We start from the raw sequence: 27,488 nt of genomic DNA, 5'->3' as shown, positions 1-27,488 counted from the left end.
CGTGCACGTCGTACGTGGGTGACAAGCTGGCGCAGATGATGTTTAGATTGCAAACTAAAATTCCACAGTCCTCCCTTTTAACATGTCTCGCCAACTTGTCAGTTTGGATTTATCCCCATAAGGCCACGTATCTCTACTTCATAGAGGGGACTCATGTGCTCATTTCGGAAGTCCAAAGTCTTTGGGCACATACAGTTAGAAACAAGGCCGCACAAGGATGGCAGACATTGGATACCTAAGCAACACCCACATAATATTACAACAGGTATCAGTATGAAGGAAAACAACCTCCAACCCCAGTTCCTCAAAGTGTCCCAAAACCAGCTTCCAAGCGACCATCCTTCTTGTTCTTGGTGAACCTCTGAGGAAAGTCTGTGGAGGTGTTCAATTGCCTTGTAGACGGAAGGCGAGTTGTCAGGCACGTAGGTGCAGCAGCTAGATCCGATGATGCGGCATGCTCCTCCTCGGTCGGCTAGGACCACGTCTAGGACAAGGCGGTTTTGAAGGGTCACAAGACGGACCGCCTGAAGCTCCGCCGTGTTGTTAGCGAGGATGCCAGCCGTGATGTTGATTGTCGTTTCTACTGCCTGGGTCAGGTGTCGGATAGCGCGGCTGTTTGCCATTGGGCCCCACAGAGGAACAAGTCCCTTTGCCGCATCCAAGAACTGAGCTCCAGTGGAGTCGGCTTGTTCCATGTCATCTGCACGCCTCTGCCGGTGATGGTTAGCAGGGGCTACATACGTGGGGGGGAGGATGAAGGCAATGTAGCAGATACCCTTCCAACCTTTCGGGAGCCAGGTGTAAGCTTTGGTGCCACACACAAAGTACATATTTGGAGAAGCAACAAAGGAAGGGGGGTCGGCTGAGCCCAACGTTCTAATGATTCGGCAGGAACTGCGACCCACCGGCTGTGATCCCTGGCCTTCGAGACACACGAGACCTGTGACATTGATGACTGAAAGAGCCACGGTCAGAGTGGCGGTAGTTTGTTTCTGCAGATGAGAGAACGTGGATCTAGCTGGATTGTGGAGTACCTGTACTTCAACACGTTCTTTGGCTGGAATGTCTTTAAGGAAGGTGGCGCCTGTGAGCGCAGGACACAAGGCAGCAGAGGTCTTTTCGGTTTTGTTCAGCCAGAAACCAGAGTAGAAGTGCGACACTGTCTGGCTGGAGGTGGCGTTGTCCTTGTGGCTCTCTTGCATGAGGATCAACCAGGCGAGGCAAGAGCCGTGAACTGAGAAAGGAGAAGGGATGAAGGGGATGGAGTGTCCAGTGGCATGCGGGAGCAACCCGCAGATCCAGCAGTTCGTGGCATTTGCAGCAAGGTTGTGTTGGTGCAGCAGTTGCACGAAGGAATTGTTCCAGAATTCCCTGCGCCTTTCTCGCAGCTGAGGCGACAGAGGGATTAGGTGATGCTCTTTCAGGGGTGTTGGTTGTGCAGTAGGTAGCAATGCCTCATGAGCCGGTGCGCTTTCCTCCAGAATCCAGAAGGAGGTCATGAGGAGGAGGCAGAAGAGGAAGACAATAAAGAGGGCGATTGTCTTTGATTTGTGCAAATTGTCAGTCTTTGGGTTTCTATAGTGGGTATTTCCTGTTGCTTCCATCATCTTCTTATCTGGCGCTTCCATCATCTTCTTATCTGGCGCTTCCATTACCTTCAAGGGGCTCGGTAGCGGGCAGAACCACGGACTTCGTTTAGCTTCTCTCCCGGCAACCCTTGGTTGTGCTTAGGTCACCGTTCTGAGATTCAACTTAGTCCGAGGTCTACTTAGCCGAAGCTCCCTCCTTTCGACGCAGGAAATACCCTTCTCTGGATGGTACAGTGGGATCAGAGAATTTTGCAAGTTCGAGTGCCTCAGTATCGGGATAACAGTTCAATGTCGGTCGGTCTTTGTTCAGGAGCTCTTCTTGGGTGTTGACGTTTTCTGTCGTGGCCAAGTTCGCAGAGACCTTCCGGCAATGATGCGCGTGCAGCCAGTGCCTCTTCCCCTCCACTCGAAGCGCCGTCCGTGTGGTAATCAGCACTTGCCAGGGGCCCGTCCACCGGGGTTCCAGACTCTTGGTTCGCTGGAAATTTCGTATTAGCACGAAATCCCCCGGTTGGATGTCGTGGCCGGGGCCCCTGGAAACATCGGGGATGGCCTGCTGCACCTGTTGATGAATGACAGACAACGTTTTAGTTAATTTGCACAAATAATCAGACAGTAGGACGTCCGGGACGTCATGGATGGAGGTTGGCTTGGGAGCAGTCCAGAGGTTCATCGGTCGCCCGAATACAACCTCGTAGGGGGTCAAATGATGCTTGGTGGGAGTGGAGCGCATCGATAACAATGCCAGTGGGAGGGCATCCGGCCATTTAAGTCCAGTGGTGGCCACTATTTTTGACAATTTCAGCTTCAGTGTGGCATTATGGCGCTCCACCAGGCCGGCGGATTGGGGGTGGAAGACCGCATGAAACCTTTGCTTCACCCCCAACCCTTTTAAGATTAATTGGATAACCTCAGCTATGAAGTGGGGGCCGTTGTCGCTCCATAAAATTCGGCAAAGGCCATAGCGAGGGAAGAATTCTTTCAGTAGTACTTTGGCAGTAGTCATGGCAGTGTTGTCACGGGTTGGATAGGCCTCTACCCATTTGCTGAAGGCACATACGATGACTAGTACATACTTCAAGCTTTGGCATCTCTCTAGTTGGATGTAGTCCATCTGAAGGACCTCAAAGGGGTGATTGGGGATCCCAAACCCTCCCCGGGGTACCACAGTTCCTTTCCCGGGGTTGTGTTGCAGACAGATAAGGCACTGCTGGACTAGGCGTCTGGCTGAGTCGGGGATTTTGTCGTTGTGCCAGACTGTGGAAATGAGTTCGATCATGGGTGCAGATCCTATGTGTGCGGGGGAATGAGCCATCGTCAGTATGGGGATCAGGTATGAGTCAGGCAGCAACCATTTGTTTGCATCTTTTGTTCGCCAGCAGCCCTCATCGTCCTTCAAACCCACCCCTGCCCACTTAGTCAGTTCGTGAGGGGTGCTGGCCGACTGGATGTCTCTGATCATTTCCCTTGCGTCAGTCCATTTCTCTGCTTGTGACCTGGTTACATACATGCGTGTCACCGTCCTATTCTCAGCTGTTGTTCGTGCAGTGATGTCAGCTAGTGCATTCCCTTGTCCGACTAAGTCTGTCACCCTCTTGTGTGCCTGGCATTTGATCACTGCTAGTCGTTTGGGGAGGAGAACTGCATCAATCAATGCGGAGACTAGATCTCCGTGGAGGATAGGGGTGCCGTGGGACGTCAGGAATCCCCTCTCCCTCCACAGGAGCCCAAAATGGTGAACCACCCCGAAGGCATACTGGCTGTCGGTATATACGTTCGCAGTGGTCCCTGTGGCTATGATGCATGCTCGTGTGAGGGCTATCAGTTCTGCTGCCTGGGCAGATCGTTGTGTGATGCAGGCTGTCTCAACTACTGTTCGGGCTGTCGTAACTGCATAGGCAGCTGAAGTGGTGCCATCTGGGAGTTTGATGCATGAGCCGTCTACCCATAGCTCTCCATCGGGGTCAGTGAAAGCGGTGTCTCGGAGGTCAACCCTACTCCTGGTTTGTTCGTCCGTGACGGTCACACAGTTGTGTATGGGAGGAACGTCGGGGTCATTTTCAGGCAAGGGCAACAATGTGGCAGGATTCAAAGTCGTACATCTCTTTAGTGTGATATGGGGTGCAAGTAGCGTCAGTTCGTACCCTGTCAGTCGTGCGCTAGTCAGGTGTTGAGTCTTGGTTTGGTTCAGAAGGGTGTCGACTGCATGGGGTACTAGCACAGTGAGGGAATTTGAAAGTACGATTCCCTCACTCTGACGGATAGAGACAGCAGCGGCGGCTACTGCTCGAAGGCAGGCAGGCAAAGCTCTGGCTACAGGATCAAGAGTGGCGGAGAAGTAGGCACAAGGGCGCTGCTTAGGACCAATTGATTGAGTCAGGACAGACAATGCACACCCTTCCCTTTCGTGGGTGAAGAGGGAGAAGGGTTTGGAGTAATCCGGGGTTCCTAGGACGGGTGCTGAACAGAGTGCATTTCGTAATTCACAAAAGGATGCTTGACACTCAGGGGTCCAAGGGAGCGGGAAGGAGGCATCTTTGGTTAATAGGGCAAGTAGGGGTTTTACAATGAGGCTGAAGTTAGGTAACCACTGTCTGCAAAAAGAGGTTAGGCCAACCAAAGAGCGGACTTGCTTTTGTGTTTTTGGGATGGGGGTGTCTAGGATGGTTTGGATTCGGTCGGGTGTAAGTTTCCTTCCTTCTTTGGACAGGAGATGGCCTAGGTAAGTCACTTGTGGCTGGCAGAACTGCAATTTCTTTTTGGAGACCTTATGGCCATTTTCTGCAAGAAAGTGTAGGAGTTGGACAGTGGCTGTGATTGCAAGTGGGGTGGTGTCGGCCGCCAAAAGGATATCATCAACATATTGGATCAACACCACTCCATCTGGTAGCTGGAAGGCATCCAGCTGTCTCTTGAGGGCCTGGCTGTAAATGCTGGGGCTTTCAGTGTACCCCTGGGGAGCTCTACAGAATCGGTACGAGCGGGATTTTAAAGTGAAGCCGAAGAGATAACGGCTGTGTGGATGGATCGGGATAGAGAAAAACGCATTTTTAAGGTCGATGACAGTGAAGGTGGTGGCAGTGGACGGGATGAGGGTCAGAATGGTGGTAATGTCTGAGACCACGGGGTATTGGGGTACAACCACTTTGTTAATCTCTCGCAGGTCGATGATGAAGCGGTACGCTTTCTCATCTCCTTCACCTTGCTTCTTAACAATAGGTAGGATTGGGCTGTTGCAGACGTTGCTAACCACCTCTTCAACCACTCCTGCATCTACCAGAGACTGAATGATCGCTACCAGTGCCTTCTCGCCTTCTGGGGATATCCGATATTGCGGGAGTTTCGGGAGCATAGCGTCCTGTCTTACAGTTATATGGATAGGGTCAATCATCATTCGTCCCACATCAGAGTCATTTTTGGCCCACAGGTACGGAGGCAGGGTGTCAAGCAAGGACAGGTCAGCGTCAGTTATGGGGCACATGTGTCGTAAGGGGCAGGGTCTGGGCATGCCTGGGTTGTCGTACAGGATGACTCGGATTCCATCCGGGGAACATCTAATGGTGGCTCGAAAATGTTTCAGTAAATCAATGCCCATAATGGCGTCTGGGGAGTTGGAGGAGAGCAGAAATGTCGTGTCAGTGGTGTTGCTTTCTAGGTCGAAGGTAATAGGTACGGACAGGGGGTTAGTGGAGGGCGTCCCATCGAAACCTATCGATGTAATGTGCGAGCCAGACAAGGGTGCCCTTGGAATCAGTCGTTTCGATACCACACTTCGTGTCGCCCCAGTGCCTACCAAAAATGGAGACTCTGTACCCAGGACCTTAGCGGTGACGTAAGGACCTTGCTGGTCAACACAGAGCTTGACTGGATCCCTCCCTTGCCCCTGGCAGTCCTATGCAAAGTCGGGGGCATTCTCACCATCAGATAGTTGATATTGGTTCTGTCGGGGGCGGTCAAATGTGTTCAATCTCCCTGATCTGTCATTGTTGGTGTCGTTTGTGTGCCCTCGTCCTTGTCCTCTATTTCTTTGTCCACCCGCCACATCCCTGGGGTCCCTATTTCTATTCATCTCTAGCAGAACCGGACACTCGGATTTCCAGTGGCCGAACCCTTTGCAGAAGGCGCATTGGTCATTGCTAATGTCTCTACGTCCAGTGTGGGGTGTTGGGGTGTGATCTTTAGGAGATAGATCTCTGGGGGGGTTGATTGGTAGTTCCCCCTTTTTCGTTCCCGTCCCACCGCTATACCTTGTATCTGGGCTATCATTACCCTTTCTTTTAAATCTTTCTTCTTTTTCTCGGACGCCCTATCATTCTCATTCTTTTGGTGCTCGTAATACTGAGCCATCTGAAGGATAGCTGCGGGTTTGGAGGCCCCCCAACTACTCTCACTTGTCTGCAATTTTTGGGAGACCTCTTGTGTTAGGCCCTTTACGTAATTTTGTACAAACAGGTGCTGTCCGGTTGCAGTGGTCATATCTTGGCCACTGTAATCGGAGAACACTGTCTCGAATCGGGAGAAGTATTCGGACACGTCTTCCTGGGGTTTCTGTCGACAGGCCGTGACTATCGACCAGTCTACCTTTCTTTCTGGGATCAGTGTCTTTAATTTCTGAACTAGTTTGTCTGGGAGCTCCAGTATGTCCTTCACTGGTTTCCTTCCTGGCTCTCGCTGTCTATCTAGTTTACCGAGTTGGTCCCAGGTATGTCCAAACAGATCCGTGTGGTCAGCCTTCCGGATTTGCTTCCACACGTCAGCTGGCAGGCATAACCCGAAGAACAAGTCAATGTCCGCTAAAGTAATTATCGTCGAACCCAAAGCTGTGCCTAATTCGGTATAGAATGCTGTCGGGTTCTTTCTCAAATCGGGCAGAGTTTGTTTAAAGGTTAGGATATCTTGTCGGTCCCATGGTTGGTAAACCCAATTATACACAACTCTCCCTTTTGCATCTGCATGATTAATATCATCGCTTGTTCCCAGGCCACGTGGTGGGATCCAATAAGGGGCCGCCTCTCTGATGGGCATCATAGTATTGGCTACTTCTACCGAGGTCGTTTCAGGGACTGTAACCTTGGTTTCTGGTTTTTGTTCCATGAGGTGGCGGAAGACCTCAAGCATCTGCATGAAGAGCTCCGCCGCCTCACCTTCAGTCCCATCTCCAACATCAATCTTCCTATACAGCTTTGTTAGTTTAGCGGGGCCCTTACTTTGATACCTATCTTCATATGCGTTCAGGGTGTGGTAGCTGAATCGCAAAATGAAATACCGTCTGTGGCTGTCGGCATGTGAATTATATATGCTCATTGTGTACTCTTCGCTTTCCCTTCGTTCTACTAATGTCTTTGCTATTTTGTCGATCCCATCCCGCTCATCTTTGCTCAACCTATTTGGTCTAGCTGGTGGTTGTTTGCTAGCCTCAGGGTCGTCTGACGATGTTGTTAATGTGGCTGGTGCAGAGGCCGTGGCGGCTGGTGCACTAGCACTAAGGTCACTTTCGCTCGCACTCGGGGCTTGCAAACTTTGTTGGCAGGGGGCATATGGAGGGGGCATGTAGATGATTGGGGGACCTAGCAGTAACTCATCGTTCGCCCGTTGTTTGGAGGGCACTTCAGGGTAGAGCGCAGAGGGGGTCCTGACAGGACATTGACCTGTCAACCCTAATTCTTGGTTTTGTGTAGCTTCCTTTCTTTCTTTTATTTCTTCTTCTAGTTGCTTAGCGGCTAGGTGGGCTGCCTTTCGTAATTCTTTCCCTATTTTTGCTTCTTCTCTTTTCTTTCGTTGTTCCGTTTCTTTGCGCCACATGCCTATACTATCGAGCATTGTGGGCGTGGTCTTATTCTTCTGGAGCGCTATTTCCAATGTTTTTATTTTGTTTTCATCGAAGGAACCTATCAGTGGCCACTGACTTTCAGGGTTCTTTTTTGTATATTTATGCCATAGCTTAGTATAAGCTATAGCGACTAGTCCATGCTTAGTGAACATGTCCTTATTAGGGGTGCCTTCCAGTGGAGCCGGATGGTTCATCTCTAATAAGCGGTCCGGGCTGTACAGGCTACCAATCAGTGGGGAGAAGATAGGCATGACGGGTTACAACGGGGACAAAGGTCTGCACTACCTATCTTATCACGGCGGGCAAAGACTAGACAGAATATTTCTATTCTCCGTTGTTTGCCGGCGGTGAATACCTCAAAAGGAACCAATACCGAACAATCAGTGTTCGGTCAATCAAACAATCAGTGGGGAGAATAAGTGGGTACGAAAAGTTTGCGTTACCCACCCTTTCTCTACCTGCAAAGAGAGACCTTGTTCTTCCCTGTTTGCAGACAAAGAATCTCCAGACAATAATCCCCGAACGATAGTTCGGGAAAACAGTGGGGGAGGAAGATAGGCACGACGGATTACAACGGGGACAAAAGTCTGCGTTACCTATCCTTCACTGCTTGCAAAGAGAGAGCCTGTTATTTTCTCCGTTTGCAGACGGTGAATCTCCAGAGGGTTCAACAAAGCGTAATACTAGTATTATCCAAACCAAACAATTTTTTCTCAGTTTGTCGTGTCTACACGACCTTACCCGAACCGCATGGACGGTTTCCTGTCTTCTGAATCCAGCGCCCGATCGTCCTCTCTTCTCCGTGATGTTCGTGGCACTCCTGATGGTTCCCAGTCAGGACCGTAGATCACTCGAGAGAGGTCTGTTCGGAACTAGTGAAGGTCGGATGATCGGCTGTCAGACGAGGGTCTATCGGACACGAGCTCTCCCGATCGTTGCAGTCGTTCACTCTGTCGTCGGGACCTCTCCCACTGGATCCACGTGTCGCTGATGGGCCCCACGCTTTGGGACGCCAATTGTGGAAAATGGTAGGGCTATGACCTTTTTCAAGATTTGCCCGGCGCTAACCGCCCTTGTACCATTCAAATTACCAAGCAATGAGGCAGGCGCCGGAGACCAGAAGGCAGGAAACAGAAGTTTTATTCCGACGGAGCAGAACACATCAGATCAGACAACAAGGTATCGTCTCGAGGTGCTCTAACAGCCTCTCGGAGGCCTGGCCTCTTATACACTGGTTTATGGCATGTGACCTTTCTTTATTACAATCAGAACATTGTGAGGTAAGGAGAAAGACATCCCCATAATCCTCGTGTCAATCCCACCCCCATATACCTTCACAATAGAGGACCTCAACCTGCTGATAAGAGGAGGGGGTCATCACGCAGCTGAGTGTTTCGCCAAGTCTTAGGGTGTGTGCGCCTGATCATATCCCAGGGGGTGGGGAGGCCCTGATCAACAGTGTGTCCTTTGAAGAGGGGCGATTGCATACAATGAGGGGCAGTAAATGGTATCTCCCGGCTTAGGCAATGGCCTCGGACCTGTGTGGACAGTCGGACACGGGGTAAGAGGTCATCAAAGGAGTGGTATTCATGCCGCGTGGACAATTGAGCGCGGAGGGAAGGTTTACCAACCGAGGGGCATTCATGGGAGGAGAGGAGGTGCTGGTCAGGCGCTGGCGTGACTCCCAAGGACAGGGTCATGCAGAAGGGTTATGCTCATGAGGGGGAGGGAGGGGGAGCCAGGGTGCGCGGAGGATGCTTGCTGGGTCAGAGGGGCGCGCTGGCGATCGATCGTGGACAGGGAGACCATGATACCTAAAATGGCTGCCGTGCACGTCGTACGTGGGTGACAAGCTGGCGCAGATGATGTTTAGATTGCAAACTAAAATTCCACACGTTCATCTATTTCTAACTGGCCCTGTTCATGCTCTTCGATCTCTTGATTTTCTTCTGCATGAACTTCTGCTTTGACTACTATCTGTCCCTTTCCAGTCTCCTCTGTCTCAGAAGGAGTGTCGACGACTTGTTCTGTCCCTACTTGGCCTATTCCCTGATCAGATTTTATGATGGCTTTGATGATCTGACCTTCTCCTTCTTGTTCTGACTCACCTGCACTGTCCCACTCACTACCTAGGTAAGAGTATTTTCTGGTTCTTATTGGATCAAGAACTTGGTCGTCGGCAGGAAACCATTCGACGTCTTGACTTGTGCTCGGTAGTTCGCCATCAGCGAGATCCGGACCCTGTTATGTTATGTTATGTTATTTTTTTATTTAGTATAGCGCAACGGTTACTCAAAAAGAGAATCCCGGCGCTTTAGGTAAGGTGAAACTGGTTTCAGAATAACACAACACAGATAAAAACAGATTAAAAGTCCACAAAAGAAACAGGGCTACAGGCAAACCTATTGAGAGAACAGCCAGGTTTTGAGGCCTTTCCTCTTCTGGAGTCTCCTCAGCTGGGCTACCTTCAGCTTCAGTCGCGTTTTCTCCGGTTACCCGCTTCGTGTGACTGGCATGGATCCACTTTGGTACGCCAGCACACTTCACAGCAGTTGTGGTGACAAGGATCACTTGTCGAGGCTTGCCCCACTTCGGTCCAAGGCAACTCTTCCGGGTGTGTTTCTTTAACACCACCCAATCACCTGGTCTCAGTTTGTGTGCTGGAGTTGTAGGCCATTCGACAGCAGTCTCTCCAATCTGGTGAGAGATAGAACGCACTTGGTCACCCAACTGCCTGCAGTATTCTAGCACCATATCATCAGTAATACTTAGCAGTTTGTGTCCAGGTACCCATGCCTGTCGCATCACTCTTCCCATCAGCACTTCATGGGGGCTCAGGCCTGTCTTTTTGTTTGGAATACTCCTTAAGCTCATCAGCACCATGGGCAAAGCTTCTATCCAGTTCATTTTTGTGGAGTCACACAATTTCGCCAGCCTGGACTTGAGAGTGCCGTTTATTTGCTCGACTATCCCAGAAGCCTCTGGATGATAGGCACAGTGCAGCCTTTGCTCCATTTTAAATGCTCTGCAGAGTTCCTTTAGGACCTCGTTTGAAAAATGTCCACCTTGGTCTGTTTCAATTGTCTCTGGAATTCCAAAGCGGGGTATCAGTTCCCTAAGTAATAATTTAGCTACAGTCAGGGCATCATTCTTCTTTGCTGGGTAAGCCTCCACCCACCGGGAAAACAAGCAAACTATGACCAGGACATATCTATATCCTTTGCACAGGGGCATTGTTATGAAGTCTGCCTGCATCCTAATGAAGGGACCTTCTGCTCTCCCAATGGTACTTTGCTCCACTACTGTCTTCTTTCCTGCATTGAATTGTTGACACACTAAGCACCTCTGGCAAAGTTTGTCTGCTGTGCTCCTGAATTTTGGACTGTAGAACACCTTTTCAAACATTCGGCACATGGCATCCCTCCCAATATGTGTGGGTTCATGTATTATCCGGGCCACTGCGGTAACCAGTCGTTCGGGGAGTACAGGCATACCAGTTACATGGACCACAACACCATCCTTTTCCCTTGGTCGACATTCATCCTGCCTCCACCTGTTCCTTTCTTCCCTGTCTGTCGTCTGTTGTAGTTCTCTCAATTCATCCCATGTTCCCAACCTTTCAAACAACATCAGTTGGCAGCTGCTTCCACCTCCCCACAGTTTAATTAGGAGGGACATTTTGTGTCGGGCGCAGTACTGGGCAATTTGGTCAGCATATCTGTTTCCGGCTGTCACTTCGTCATTTCCAGATCGGTGAGCCGCACACTTGACCACAGCCAATTCTTTGGGCAATTGGATGGCTTCCAGTAAGTTTTGTACTGGTTTCCCATTTCGGATGCGAGAACCTGAGGAAGTCATGAATTCTCTTTGCAACCATAGCTGGCCGAAGTCATGAACAACCCCATAACAGTACTGACTGTCAGTATAAACAGTTACTCTTTTGTTTTTCCCAATTTTACAAGCTCTTGTTAGGGCGATGAGCTCCGCTACTTGAGCAGATTTAACTTCGCAAAGATAGGAAGCTTCCAGGGTTCTTTCCAAAGTGACCACAGCATAGGCAGCACTCAAACCTCCATCCTCATGTCTCAAACATGAACCATCCACAAACATTTTGAGGTCTTCATCAACCAAGGCCACTTCTCTGATATCAGGACGGGGTTTTGTGCTAAATTCAGTTAAGTCTATGCAGCTATGTTCAATTTCATCTCCTGCCTCTACATCAATGGGAAGGGGCAATAGAGTTGCAGGGTTTAGAATGTTACATCAGGAAATTATTACATTTTCTGCACCAATGAGAATCCTCTCATACTTAGTCAGCCGACTAGGGGTGAGATACTGTGTCTTGGTTCGGGTAAGTAAGATCACAACTGAATGTGGAACAAATACAGTGACAGGATGTCCCATCACAATGTTCTCACTCTGCTCTAGACTCGTACAGGTAGCGGCTACTGCTTTCAGACATCCAGGTAATCCAGCAGCCACTGGATCTAGGGCGGCCGAAAAGTAGGCCACGGGACGTCTAATCAGACCATGTTCCTGGGTTAAGACCGAGAGCGCACAATTGTCTCTCGTGTCACAGAACAGTTCAAAGTTCTTGGAATAGTCAGGCATTCCTAAGGCTGGAGCTGTGCACAGACAATTTCGCAATGTTACCCAAGCAGTCATGCATTCATCATTCCAACAAACTGGGTCTTCTGCTCCTTTCTTTGTCATGTTAATCAAGGGTTTAGCTATAGCCGCGAAACCCGCGATCCACTGTCTGCAGTACCCAACAACTCCTAGGAACATTCTTACTTCTTTCTGGGTTACTGGTAGTGTCATTTCTCGAATTATTTTAATTCTTTCTGTAGTGACTTTCCGGATCCCTTTCTCTATCTGGTGCCCTAGATATTTTACTGAGGTTTTGCAGAACTGCAGCTTGTCTGGTGAAACCTTATGTCCTCCCTTTCCTAGGTGATTCAGCAAGGCAATGGTATCAGTGACACAGTCGTCTTGACTTCTAGACGCTACCAGCAGGTCATCTATGTACTGCACCAGAACAGACTCTCTAGGCAGTATTAAAGATTCAAGGCATTTCTTTAGAATCTGGTTGAAAATCGATGGACTTTCGGTGTACCCCTGGGGGACACGATTCCAGACATAGATCTGGCTGTTGAATTCAAAACTGAAAAGGAATTTGCTTTCTGGATGCAATGGGATGGAAAAGAATGCATGGCACAGGTCTATGACAGTGAACCATTCCGCATTCCAAGGAATCTGATACAGTATTACTGCGGGGTTTGGTACTATGGGACAGCAAGGTACTACAATTTGGTTTACCTTGCGCAGGTCCTGCACTACCCTATACTTTCCGCTAGGCTTCTTAATTCCAAGTATGGGTGAATTACAGGGACTGCTCATCACTTCCTGAATGATGTTTGCTTTGAGCAATCTGTTTAATTCCTTTGCGACTCCTTCTTTCACTTCTGCACTCATTTTATACTGTTTGGTATTTGGGTATACCGCATTTGCTTTTATAGCTATTTTAACTGGGTCTACATTTGCCATTAAGCCTACATCTTTTCCAGTAAAATCCCAAACTTCAGGTATTACGCTCGATTGGAGTTCTTCAGGTAGACTTTCAATGGACATGGGCTTAATTTCTGTGTCGGGCCTCAGTAACATCAATTTATATAGGCCATCTTCATCTGGGGTCTGAATTTCAACACCATTTGGAGAGCAAAAGATGGTGCAACGCATTTTGCACAGCAAATCTCGTCCTAATAGGTTTACGGGACTGGAATCACAGACCACAAATCTGTGCATTTCCTTGAAATTTCCTATGGAAATTTCCATAGGTTCTGTTACCGGAGTACTGATTATCTGATTTGAAACTCCCACTACTTGGATAGCTTCTCCCGAGAGGGGTAGGTTAGGAACGTCCGCTGTTCTCACAGTGGAACGGGTAGCACCAGTGTCCAACAGAAAGGTGACATCTGTCCCTTCAACCTTTCCTTCAATGTATGGTCCAGTCTGGTCTACCGGTAAGGAGGCGCCAAGCACGCACTCCTTGTCCTCCCCTCTCAGGCCCCGTCAGTATTGATCATCACAGAGAAAAGTATCATTTAACAGGTACTGTGGAATGGGTGTATTTCTTTCATTCTCTCCTTCCCACACTTCGACCCTTTCATTCTGTTGACCCTGATTCCTATAATTTTGTCTAGGAGCGCGTGGCAACGGGGGTTGATTTACCTGCTGTTGGGTCTTTCGGATCCACTCTTTCTGCACCTGTGGATTTAAACCATTTACGGGGGCATTATCAGCCTGCAAGTGTGGACATTTATCTCTCCAATGCCCCATCTGACCACATCCGTGACATGGGAATTTTCCCATAGCCTCTTCTCTACTCATTTTTACCCGGGGCCTGCCTCCACCCCCAGCATTCGGATTTGGTGCATTATTAATATTAGTCATTTTACTTAACTGTTTTTCTTGTTGTTCAGCTAACTTCACCTGGGCCCACATCACTTTCTCCTTTAGGGCTTTCTTTTTATTCTCGATCTCATCTTCGCAGTATTTGGCATATTTGAGAACATCATCAATGGGTTTCCCTTGCCAACTGATTTTGTTATCTCTAATCCACTGGGATATTTCAGGTCTCAATCCTAACACGAATCGATAACTGAAATGGGTCATATCCTTCATGTCCACATTATCGATTCCACTGTAAGTTTTGAACACCTGTAGTAACCTTTCATAAAAGGAGTGGACTGATTCATCACGCTCTTGGGTAGTTCTATCTATACGGGTCCAATCAGTTTCTTTTGCAGGTACCTTTTTCTTTAGGTATTGTATGACTTGGTTATATTTTCTCATTACGTCAGGTGAGGGAGCTCCAGTTACAGAGTCTCTCTCGTACTCCTCATTGGGCCAATCGATTTCAATTTTACATTCGGTCCATAGGTCTACAGGTACTACAATGTCGAAAAACCCATCCAGGTCTTTCAGGAGACATTTCTGAACCTTTATGAAGCGTTCAACCTGTCGGTACCATTCAACTGGCTTTTCCCGTAGTTTTGGGAAGTCATTAGTAAACGACACTATATCTTGTCGGGACCAAGGGACATGGACATATTTTCCCCCTGGGACTTCTCTCATGGGACATAATTTTTCTGGTTTGTCCACCTCTTGTAGGACGTACTCAGCAGTCCGTGGTCTCTCCTTGCTATCCTCCTTTTTCTTTGCCTACCTGGCTTTCCACTTATCTAGATCTCCCCATTTCTGTACTAGGTTTATCAGTTCCTTAATCTGCATCTTCTTCCCTACTGTATTTAGGTTTTCTAAATCTTTGTCTGAAAAATCTACTCTGTAGGATTTTTGTAGTACTTTGGATCTGCTAACATCAATTCCCATGCATGCTGCCGTGTCCATTAATTTTTCGATAAATATTTTTGCATTCCGGGTGAGATTCTTGCACATGAACAACAACTCCTCTTCATCCCGGACATTCAATCGGTCTAATCCCACATTTCCTGCTGTCAATTCCTCTAATTCTATTCTTAATTTACAGATATCCAAAGGTTTCGGATGAGAGTCTCCTCCTTCTAATTCTCGGGTCCATCTCTCTATTTCCTCAGGAGTTACTACCCTAGCACTTCGAGTCCCTGATGAAGACTCTATTAGTACGTCTTTGTTCCTAGTCTGAGTTCCAGTTCGAGACATACTACTTCCCTGTTCCTTATTAGGCAGATCCATCAAGGAAACCATGGACTCGCATTCACTTGCTTGGTCATCAATAATGAGTGGTTCCCTTCTGGGCGGGGGCATCATCGGGGTTATGACTGGAGTTTTTGGAGTATTCATTCTGTCCCCATATAGAGGAAAAACTGGACCAATGGTTACTGGAATCGTCAGGGCTTCAGGATTTGGATTAATCTGAGCTATGGCATGTATGAGATCGTTTCGCTGTCCTCTCAGGGCCTCCCTTTCCTGCTCGTGTAACACCCTATTTATGGGGGGATCCTGTATCATTTGGGGTACTAGAGAAGGATAAATACTCGGAGCTGATGGAGTTGACAAAACTGGTCTTTCCTCACCAAAGGGTTTGTAATTCGGGACCACGGGGTCGGGTCTACCAAATCCCTCTCCTCCCGCTCTTCTCTGTTCTATCCCTGTGGAATCGGCTTCACTAGTACTTCTTCTTCCTGAAGGTCTCAATGGAGTAGTTAAGCTTTGAGATCTGGTTTCTTCATTATAAGGCGGGGGACCTTTCATAAATAAGTCCTCTAAAAATTCATCTTCCGATTCACCCAGGGGCATCATGTGTCGGGTTTTCTCAGTACATTTCTTCCCTCCCATCATTTCATTAGCTCCGAACATGGGGAATAACCCTTCTACCATCATATTTTGTCTCCACTGTTTCAATTTCTGCTCCTTGGTTTCCTTTACCAATTTTGGATACCATCGGGTCACTCCCTTGTCCATCCGGGGTCTGTCTCGCTCTAGAGCCTCAATTTCCCATTCCTCTAAAGCTTCATACTCAGTTAATCTAGGTCTGGGATGTAATTCATTCATTCTGGTCCTCAGGTTAAATAGGACTCTCCCGTTAAAAGTACCATCAATGGGAAAGGCTAAAACTCCATCCTCCGCAGTGTACTTTACCCAGTTCTCTAACCATACACAGGTATGATACCCTTTTTCTAACATCATGAAAGAGGCGGGAGTATCTGGCGGAGGAATGATCACTCCCTCCCTAGTTCGTACGGGTTTGTCAGTTTTGAAGAAATTCTTTATTTTGCTGGCAAATGACATTTTTCTCTTTCCTCCGTACATGTTGTGAGGTCTACCTCTGCTCATCAACTCTTTATGACACCCTAGATTTCGTGGATCAGGCAGAAAATCAGGGTACCACATACACCGCTCGTAACAATCTATAAGCTCGGTGCGGAAAATTTTTACTTCGTTTGTGCTTCCAATGCTAGCGCGACTCCAATTTCTCAACAACCAATCAGTACAGAGGTTGCAAAAGTTCTTGACCAATGGGTGCGCGGCCTTTCGCGAGACGCGTTCTCACGCTCAGGCACTCACCCCTCCCTTACAATTTCAGCTTCACTACACACCCCGCTGGTTTAACCAATCCCAGCGCGGCACGGAGTGACGTTAGAGCAGCCCTTCGACTGACTCCCTCCTTTACAAGGTAACGGAAACTTTGTATTTTCTCTAAGGTGCTAATGTTAATTTTAGTCAACAACGTGTAACATTCGCCATTGTGTAGGAGTGTTCTAAAGAGATAGAAAGTTCTTCTTTTACTGCAAGTAAACCACTTCTGTCTACTTTTCATACACGTCGGATAGACTTCTCTTGCCTACCCTATCACGCAAGCATTAGAAAACCTGCTACTTCCCAGACTCATCCACTTCTTTCCGGGATATATACTAAGCCTAAGGTTTCGACAGCGTTTCCCTCTGCTAACACACAAGCTCTGATGACTCTATTACTCCCTTAGTGTGACCCTTACTAGGTGATATCAGACCAAGGTTTCTATCAGTAGTCCCGTTACTGTCATTCACTCAGTTTTTCTGAAAAGACCTAATTAGCGCTTCCAGTTCCACTTGAACCATGCACTAACCTTTCCTCCCTACAAATGACCTCAGAACGCGATGGATTCTACTCACCATCCGTTATACAATTCCCCGGGGATTTCAGACGACACTCAACAGTCACACACAATTGGTTAATAAAACATATAATATTTAGCAGCAATACATATATATAAAAATATCTCAAAACAAAAATATTTTAAAAACAGTTGCGCAATAAAATATTAAGTAACATAATCAATATTAAAAATTTAGCAGCACATTTATTTTTCACGGTTTATTTTCTAACTATCTTATCTACCTATCTTATTAGTCCTAACCATTCCTCTGCTTACCAGAAATTACTGATAGAGCGCGCAGGTCACCCGGCTCACCGAATTTCTTTCCACGCACTGGGCCCTGGCGTGTAAATGTTTCTTAAATTTCAATGATAACGTTTTACTGGGGTGAACCAGGTGATTTCCAATATACGCGCTCTTATGAGTAATCGATTGGGTGACTCTTACACCACTTAATATTCATGTACCTGACTTACCACAGGCACATTACTCCTGACGGATCAGGAGCTAGCAGTGGACAGGTGATAAGGGTTTCCTAAAAGGGAGAAATTCTACTTTACACATTTAATACCTTTTATATCACTTTAATGTATAATGACCACAGACACCTTGATGGTTTTAAGGGTTTTATATAGTATAAGTTTAAAATGAAAATGCCATTACAAGGAGGCAAATGCAAAGCAATACATCAATGATTAAAATCAGAACCAGGATATAACTATGAATAAGTGTGAGTATCATAGAGTAAAAGGGAACACTATAGGGCATGAATCATACTAAACATATTAACTAATATGGTTTAAACTAGGGCAAAGACGTGAGGAGGACCTAATGTGTGACCTAATAATTTTATACTAATTCCTAAACCTTATGCTATCTTTACTAACTTCACGGCAACCATACTAAGGGAAAGGGAATAAGGGGAACAATCTAGATAAACAGTCGGGTTTAACAATGTCCTATAGGAAGGGTAAAAGTGGAACATTTACTAATAATCAATTGCATGAAATTACATTCAAAGGAGATATGGAGAATATCACAGGCAAGATTGCTTTAATTAGAAGAGGAAAATTAAGGGTATAGTATAGACAGACACCTATGCCAATATTTACCTAAGTGAGAATGAGGACTAACCCTGGCCACGGGTCAGTTGGGAAAGAACGGGACAAGGACCCTCAAGGATTCAGGAATACCAGAAGGTGAGCAGGTACAGCTCATGGACAGTCAAGACAGGATACCCCTCAGGTCTGGGTCAGGACTGGGTTCACCAAGGCACGACCAACCCCTCACAGCTTCGGATGCAACGCCAGCGTTACCCCCTTTTCTGCACGGAATCCGCCAATAACCCCGATTGGGTTTTCGAATCTCCCAGCAAAGTGCTTCGCTTAGCACTTAGGACTAATTTCCACCCCTTGGAGTTTGTGGAAAGTTTCAGGCAGAATGCTCCGCAGCACTCTGTATCAGGCACCTATAGAGTTCGTAGGGTCAGTGACAGGTCTGCTACTCGGACAAGTCGGACAATTTCTCCAAGCCAAGCTAGGCTATATATACAGTTTTAAGTCCCCAAGACCACCCATAAATGTTGCAAAATGACAAAGTCCCATCTTCTGATTGGTCAAGGGAGGTGGTTTAAGACATTTGTCACCACCTATATTTCTATTACGTATTTCACGTGACATTACCCTCCCCCTAGCATCTGGGTTCCCAGGCATACGTGTGGGAAAGTACAATAGTAAAGTAAAGGTTTGCAACATTGTTGCACATTCAGAGTAAAAATAGCATGTCTTCAAGGGCGAAGGTGCGCTTGGAAAGGACAGTCCCATTTTCAATAGCCAACTGGCCAGGTTCCATTGCTGCACGTCCCAGTTCTCAGGTCACGTGAGTGGGGTAACGTCAGCTTCAATATGGTTCCCATCCCTACTTCCAGGCCCTCATTTACGCGGTACATGAAAAGTAAGCGAAAACAAATTAATAACACAGAATAAAATGAATACACTGTACACCATGACCAACTACTCTTAATCCCTTATTTTATAATACTTATAGCATTAAGAGTTAGTGCAGAAAAGATGCATATACAAAAGCGGCTTAAGATAGCATGAAGCATGATTAAAGACAAGCGGCCATTTTAGCAACAATGCGCATGAGCGAACTTTTCCCTCCAGATTGCGAGTGCGTCACATCACATGGGTATGACCGACGCATGCGCAGACTGAATTTCTGCAAAGCGGCCATTTTTATTAATATGCAAGCGTGATTATGATGAAAAACACATAGGCAAACCTCCTAGGGACACCCGTGTGTTGGGGAAATACAAATAAAATGACAAACAATCGGAGTTAGTACAGTTATGATTTAGGCGAGGTTCATGAAAGAGAGCAAGTCGCGTTACGTGCGAATCCTTGCTCCATCAACAGGAGTGGTAGTTCGCCGCCAAAGACCCTCAGCCGCCAAGGGGACTTCATCCCCCAACCAGCAGTGTGGCAGGAGGCATGTTTGCAGAGTGCTGGAGAAAGTGGGCGTGGCCTCTGAAGACCTCCGAGCAATCCTGCAGTGTGGGACTTACTGGAGGTAATAGGAGAAGTAGTTGGCCCCAAAGGCCCCTTTGGAACCAAGGGAACTTCATTACCCAAAACCTATGTGGTATACTCCTCTGTAAGTGGCAGTGTGGTAAGGAGATTAAACTACACCTCTACTCCACTACACTCAGTGGTGCGAAAAATTTAAACCTTTTCTATACAACCCTCACCCACTCTAGTAGTGGCATGCTTCATCATCGTGAGCCTTTAGGAGTCAGGGTGGGCTCGACCGTATTCCATGGACTTTTTTAAAAAAAATGTTGTCTTTTTTTCAACTATTAGATACAAATTCCTCATCCATCCCAAAGTATCCCTTTATTCGTGAGGGTATGGGTGAGATTAAAACTGTAAATTCACGGGGCAGGCACAATATTGTGGTCCTATGACCCTAGTGTTAAAAACGCCAAGGTGTTTCTGCCCTGCTCTATTGACCTTACATAGGTCCTGGGCATTTCCCAGTGCGAAGAAAATTAAAGTGGCTCCCCCAGTGGCGAACCACTGTAATGATTTTACAGAGGGATGCAAGCATGGCATGCGGGTAAAAAGTGATGTACGTGCCGTATTTTGGAAGTACCACAGAGACAGGTAAGTTATAATCATCAAGAGGTGGTCGGGGTAGACCCTGTAGTCAAAATAGCATCACAGGTCCCTTTCTTCTGAATAGGAGCAAAAGGAGCCCCAGGTAATTTCCAGCCTTGTTGAGTTTCATCAGTGAGACGCAGAGTGATTCTCTGTGGCACAGAGAGGTAGGTGGGATCCCACCAGCAAATGATTGAAGCTCACTGGCTGCAGGCTGCGGGTCAATCTTGCAGTACTGCTGCCCTTGATGTGACTTCGATCATCAGCTCCAGGGCATTGGGACAGGACTCGGAATTCTGAATTATCTCAAAGTACGAAAAAATAATCAGAAATATAAAGCTGGGTCGCCAAAGATGTATAAGTTCTGCTGGCTTGCGACCTCATATGCTCTCCCCGCATCTTGAAAGACCAGAGTACAGGGACTAAGGCAGGACCTTGGCAGGACATCCATTAACTTGCATGTACTAAACACCATAATAACTGCCTCTCTAAAAAAAATCCAATCTTTTGAGCATGAAACATAATGATCCTAATGTGAACATATACTTGAACTTTCATGTGCTAATGTCAAGAATAGGCTATTTAATTTCTCTGCCGAATGAATGGCCGGACCTGGAGAAAGATGAGAGACTCGACGTGTAATAAAGGCCCTGGTGCAGAACACCTTCAATCACCGCCTCTTACTGTACGCCAACATCTCATTACACAGGTTCTCGCTGTGGCGCGCCTGACCTTCGGAGAACAATCATAATAACGATTTTAGCTGCTATTTGTTCCTCGGGACCGCATCTACGTCTTCAGAGGCTCAATAGATATAGATTAAGAGCCCACATCTGTGCGTAATCATGAAGTTATAAGTCACTGAGGGGTTCCATGACCACACAGAGACAGGAGCCCGCGGGAGGCATTTGTAAGATCCAGCAACTCCAAGGTGGCTTACAGCATCCTCACTACAAACATTTGAGGGTATTTTATTCCTTATAATACTTGATTCTACAAATAAGATGGATATGGCTAGACAGAGAGAAAATAAAATGTCACATTTTTGGCATGCACAGCTTGTACATACACTATGACGTTTTTAAAAGGTAACTTAAAACATGAAGTGCAGTATATACATACAAAGCTTGTTTTTCCTCTTCTATCGTTCTGCTATCCTTCCGAATCCAAATAACTGACTAACCTATCCACCACTTAAAATGTACTTGCTTGGCTCACTATACTAATTCAACACTATTCCTCTATGGGTCCCGGAGTATCATGCTACTCGCCTAAAACGCGCTTCGACGCCTCGTCAGGGGTAGTAAGCGCTATATAAATGCAATTACAATACAATACAATAGTCAAACCAGATTCCAAAGTAGAACTTTATTTTTTGAGGTTTATGACAAAAAGTTTTTTCAAACCTTTTTTTTAAACATTTAAGCATTGAAGCTCTTCAGTTGCTGGCAGGGCGGAGCTATCCTTTTTCCATATTTACACACAAGGCTGAAGGGGGCATTTTCAGGCCCACCTTGACGCAGTAGCCTGAAAACAGATGCGCCTTGTGGAAATCCATGACAGTAGTGACACAGGGAAGGCACTCTGCTTCTGCAGGAGGTGTGCCCTCGCAGGAGGCAGGATAATCTTGGAAGCCACCGGCCTTTTCTTCTATTTACTTTGTAAATATAATTCACGCTGAAAGATGCTGAGAATCTCAGCGTGAAGCTAGAACAGCCCGGTCGCCTGGCGCTTTCTCCTGGCAGGCACAGCGAGGTGGGTGTTTGCTAGCGAGTTCAGGGGCACCACGAGGTCACAGATAACTTCTCTTTAATTTGGGTGGGGGGGGGGGGCCTTAATATTCATTTATGTAAACATCCTTCTGTCAGAGTATGTGGCATAACTAACACAAGGGGCGATGCACATTAGCATATTGGCACAATCTGTAAGGTGAGGCTTTTATCGCCTCATGATGAAATAGAATCGTATTGTCTAGACTAGAGGGAGGTTTGTTCTATCTGGTCATCTCTCGCACCCACATTTACAGGAGGGGTGGGGGAGGATTTTTGGGGTGGGGGTGTTAGTACTATTGAGTTACCAATGTCTCGGAGCACCTCTTTCATTCATGTCGTATTTCAGGGGTTGCACTGAATTCTGCTAGTGGTCACGCTCTTTTATTACTGTTTTCATGTGTTGGAAACGCCTCATGTTCTCCTATGAGAATCTGTCTCGGGTTGACTTGCGTACCGCCTTTCTAGGACCGAGCCTTATCGGCGGGGCACGCACCTGAAGCATTCTGATTGGTCCTATTCTGTCTTGCGAGGTGGGATCACCGCATTAGTGAGGAATGGGACGAGGACAAGGGGAGCCTGGGGGTGATGGGACCCCTTCCCCCCTCTAGAGGGCCAGGGGGCGCATTGACAGCCTCTTTGCCAATGCCCATGTCTGTATTACGGCGCAGGCTCAGAGTCAAGTCCTGCAGGCAGCTATACAAAGACGTTTTGCGAGCAGGGAAATATAAAATAAGGAGGCTGCTTGGGGATGGCAAGTACTTCAAAGTATAGTGGTCTTTTTCGGAAAGTCATTGATTCATCTCTTTCAGTGATATGACCTCCTCCAGATCGAATGCTTTGATACAGCATCTTGCCGGGCAGAGCATTTACCAATGTTTATTCTACCTCCTAGGTAGCTCCTTCTCTTCCTTTGGCTCAAAGGGAGTATTGTGTTTTTATCTAGGAACCTGAATCAATATTACTATTTTATCCCCTTGTACGGCTATAATCAATAATATCCCTATAACGGCATAAGAATCAGATCCATATTTAAGTAAATCACCCTTGCAGTCCAAGGCACGGCAAAAGCTACTTCCTTGGATTCCTAGAAAGCACAACGAGTTCTTTCGACACACCAAACCTCCAGCAACCTGGGAAATCCCCACTTGCTTTGTTTTGATTTGTAATAGAACTCCTGCGAGCACTGTAAGAACGGCCAGTTCTTAGTGACATCTTTATTGACGTCTTATGTCCAAACCTTACGTCAAACTCGGCACCTTTCAGGTGTAAATATACCAACATTGCCTTAAGCAAACACACGGTGGTGGTTTTGGAGCAGAGCAGCTATCTACTTGCCGAGAGCCCAGCTGATGCGAAGAGCCCACGAACGCTGCCCCTCCTCTTTGACGCGCTGAGAAAGACGCTGTCTTTTCTCCTGCCGAGAAAATCCAGTTCTCCGGCGTTTCCAGCCTACCCTTGCGGGTGACTGGGATATCGAGTCCTGAAAGAGAGATACCAGACCTCCTACATTCTATTCCCAAGGTACAGTGCTGACTAAACCCTTAGAGAGAATTCTTGAATCAGATTCTTGGCAAAACCAACTTAACTTAAACTGCTACTTACTTACTCCTTCCCACGTATTAGGCTTAGGTCAGGTACACCGGGGAAGGCGTGTTTTAGAAGCACCAGTTGAGCACGTTAGTCAATGTATATATGTATGTATATATTTTATCCATTTTAAAGTGTCTTATGGCTAAGAAACTATATCAATGCTTTTACAGTATTATTTCATAATACTCCTTTTACTGTACGTACTTTACTTTATATTAAGTATTGCAATTGTGGCAATTCATTTCTCTTGCATGAGAAGGAAGACTGCTCAATAAATAATACCTTTTATTGAAGACGCCCGTCTCTCTCTTCTCTGCACTCTGGTGAAACTAAGAACTCACATTTGACTGAGTGAAATAGCTGTCTATTGTTTTCACACGACTCTAGAGATTTACTCTTATTCTGGGGGAGCAAAGTTGTCATGTTATATGGTTGTCGGTAGCTGAATCCCTTCTTGTCTGAGCCAGGGAAGCTTATCCCTCCCTATTTATTCAAGAAAGTTTCCAGTGACCTCTGAGCTAGCGGGCGTTAAACCTAAATTAAGTTTAACATAGTCAGTAGAGATCTAGATGACCTCAGTCCTACGTCTACACTGCTGTTTATGTTATTCCAATGCGCAGAGCCTATTGGGAAAATAGGAACTACACTACATGGCGCCCAACATTTGGTAAGGCGATAAAACTAACGCAAGACGTTAGAGTAACTCAGTCGTGCTTTTTCACACAGACCCTTTTTCCCTTAAAGATACTCCAATAGACGTCTGGAGTGGGTGAAAGGTTAAAATCCGCCGGAACTTAGTAGGAAGAGATTCCTATGTAGAGTTTTGGTTTAGTCAACGTTGAAGGATACAGTGTTCCAAAATATTGTGCACCTAATCTTTGTTTCCTTGGAAACCTGCTCTGCAAACTTTCATTAAAACAATGTCAAATAACGGCGACAGCAACGAAACTGGTGAAGCCGCAGTAGATGTGAATCAACGGGGTTTCGATGTTACAGGGTTTAATGAAAATGAACCGGGTGCAATTATCATCCCGGCAAATTTAAGAAGAACTATAACTCTTAAACGTATATAAAATGGACTGACATCACAAGGTGGTACAGTCATATTCGTGATAGAGGCACACGAGTATCGGCAGACAGAGGTATTCTATTCATGGATAAACTTTCCAGCAGCAAACGCTGTAACACACGAATTCCACTATTACAAAATAGAGGAACCTCCGGAAGAATTCACTCCTTTCGAGGATGTTGAAATCCCACTAAATTACCAAGAGCATCTGCTCTGGTTTAAAGGCGCCCTAAAACATACTTATCACATCACAAGGCTTGGTCCACTAGGTAGACCAGGAGCAACGTGGCCGGTAGCCAGCTACACACCACATGCAGACATCGAAAAAATGTCAAACCGGGAACTTTTAGCCCAGCTAAAAGTACTAATAAAAATTCATAGACAATTAGTCCAATATGTAATGCGGACTGCAACAGTCCAACCAGCTATTAACATTCCACAGCTGACCCCTCATCAGGGAAACACAAATAAAATTAAACCACAGAACATACAATCATGTCTTGGTAAAACACCCGCAAAACGGGAACAAATTCCATTCTGGTGAGCATAAAAGATAACTCAAATAGAGGCAGTATTCCCGAATACCCCTAGTGAGAAACACAGAATTCTGACTATCTGCCTTCCAATGGGGGTTGCACCACATGTGGAGGATTGTGACACTTGGGGCACAGTCTTTGCTTCCATTTACACAAAATCACATGGTGTTCCGTCTCTGGCGGTGATACCTGATGTACTAAGACAGATTCAAAATGAATACGGTCCAGAATCTGCTTTAACTCTGGGTATGAAATTACTGAAAGACTTCAAGCAGGTCTCGGCTATATTATTAGCCAACATAAAAGGAGAAGGAGCATCTGTGGCGATCCGCCAAAAATTGAAAGAAACAGATATAGCAGACCAACCAATTGAACTTGCCAGAATCATAGAAAAATCCTATGAAGAACTAGGTAGAGATAGTTTGGGTGGGAAACCGGTAAAACCCTAACTACTTGAAAATCCTGAAAAGATATTTATTAAAATTATCTAAACACTCCAAAAAAGAGCTGGGATGGAAATAAACAATCCACTCCCAAAGAAAAAAGATTCCAGTCCAGAGGAAGGTCTCCTCGGCAGAGGGAAAGGACTCCGAACCAAAAACACAAGTCTCCCCAAAGGGAGCACTCTGAAAAAAGATACAACCTTAGAAATAGGGATAATTTGACAAAGCCGGATAGATATCAAGATATTGATACACGCCCCTCTCGATCTTTTCAGACTTCCTCGCAGAAATCGGAAAGAAGAGGACGGTCAGAACACAGGGAAGAGCACGTCAAGTCCAAAGACAAGGAACCTGCTCAAAGTAAAAAATTACAATTTCCAAGAAAGAAGGTAGCAAGTATTAAAATAATCAAACATGCCGAGGATACTGAGGACACAGCTGAAAAACGGAGAGTGGGCACAGACAATGCTAGACAGCACAGCAGAAGTGACCATAGCTCGCAAGATCCTGATGAATCATCTGGAGACAGTAGACACGAGTGAATACATTCTGGTGGAAACTGCAAATACCAGAGTTAGCGAACCTCATAAAATATACGAAATAACATTGCGTATAGAGGGAGATAAGACTAGGAAGGTAAGGGGTCTGTTTTGGGATAACCTCTCAAAAGGCTATGACATCCTATTAGCTGAGAAAGACTGGCCACCAGAGTTTGTCAGGGAGTGCCCTCATGGCAAAGAAATGATTATGCCTGCCTTCTCAAATCATATTCCAATACATAGAAAATACATATATGCGAGAAAATGGGCAGTAGCCCAAGCACCTGCATTATATAAGAATCATGTAGGATGGGATGAGGACTCTCCTCCTCACAAAATCCAGTTAACATGTCAACCAACTGCACAAAGACAGTACCCAATTAAGCAAGAAGCTAAAAAACAGGTCAGGGAGATCTTAGATCAACTTGAATACCAAGGGTGATTGAAACATGCACTTCTCAAATGAACAATCCTTTGTTTCCTGTCTCCAAACCAGACGATTCATATCGTCTATTCATAGACTACAGACACCTTAACTCATGTTGCAAGATATTTGCGGTACAAAATTTGCACAGTGCAGCACTAATGAATAACATCATTCGCAAAAAATACAAAACAACATTAGACATTTGTAATGGATTCTTTTGTCAAAATATTGCACCGGAAAGCAGGTATTTAACCGCTTTCTCAATAATGAGGTCACAGAAAAATTTCTGTCGACTCCCACAGGGATTCAAGAATAGCACAGGATTATTCTCAGCAAGAGTAACAGAGTTACTACAAATATATGATGATGAGGCATTATCTTATGTCGATGACATCAATCTCACAGATGATGACCTGGATACTCACTTGAAAAGAGTGAACACCATAATACTTGGGTTCGCAGCAGAGGGTTACAAATTCAACTTTAAAAAGTCACGAATTGCCCATCTAACTGTCCTATTTTTAGGATATGAATTATCAAGTGAAGGCAAAAGCCTAGCAGACAACTTCTTAGAGAAGTGCGCTGCACTCCAAGCACCAAAAACGCTGAAGAACTTGCAATCGATATTAGGCTTCCTGAATTTCGGAAGAAATTACATTCTAATTAATGCAGAGAGGGTTAAACCTCTCTATGAATTAATTAAACCTGATTTTAAACCAATCAATTGGACTCAGAAACACACAGAAATTTTGAGATCATTGCAAACAGACATGTTAGCTAAAACAAAATTAGAAACTCGCGACAATACACGCAACCTTGTAATCCGAGTCATCCCAGGAAGATGCGGATTCACGAACCTGACCTCTAATGAGGGAGAAAGGGTACCAATAGCTTACAA

This window comes from Lissotriton vulgaris, chromosome 10, assembly GCF_964263255.1.
Source record: "Lissotriton vulgaris chromosome 10, aLisVul1.2, whole genome shotgun sequence".
Classification (NCBI taxonomy): Eukaryota; Metazoa; Chordata; class Amphibia; order Caudata; family Salamandridae; genus Lissotriton; species Lissotriton vulgaris.
The sequence above is the reverse complement of the archived record's forward strand: the minus strand, read 5'-3'. Positions refer to the sequence as shown.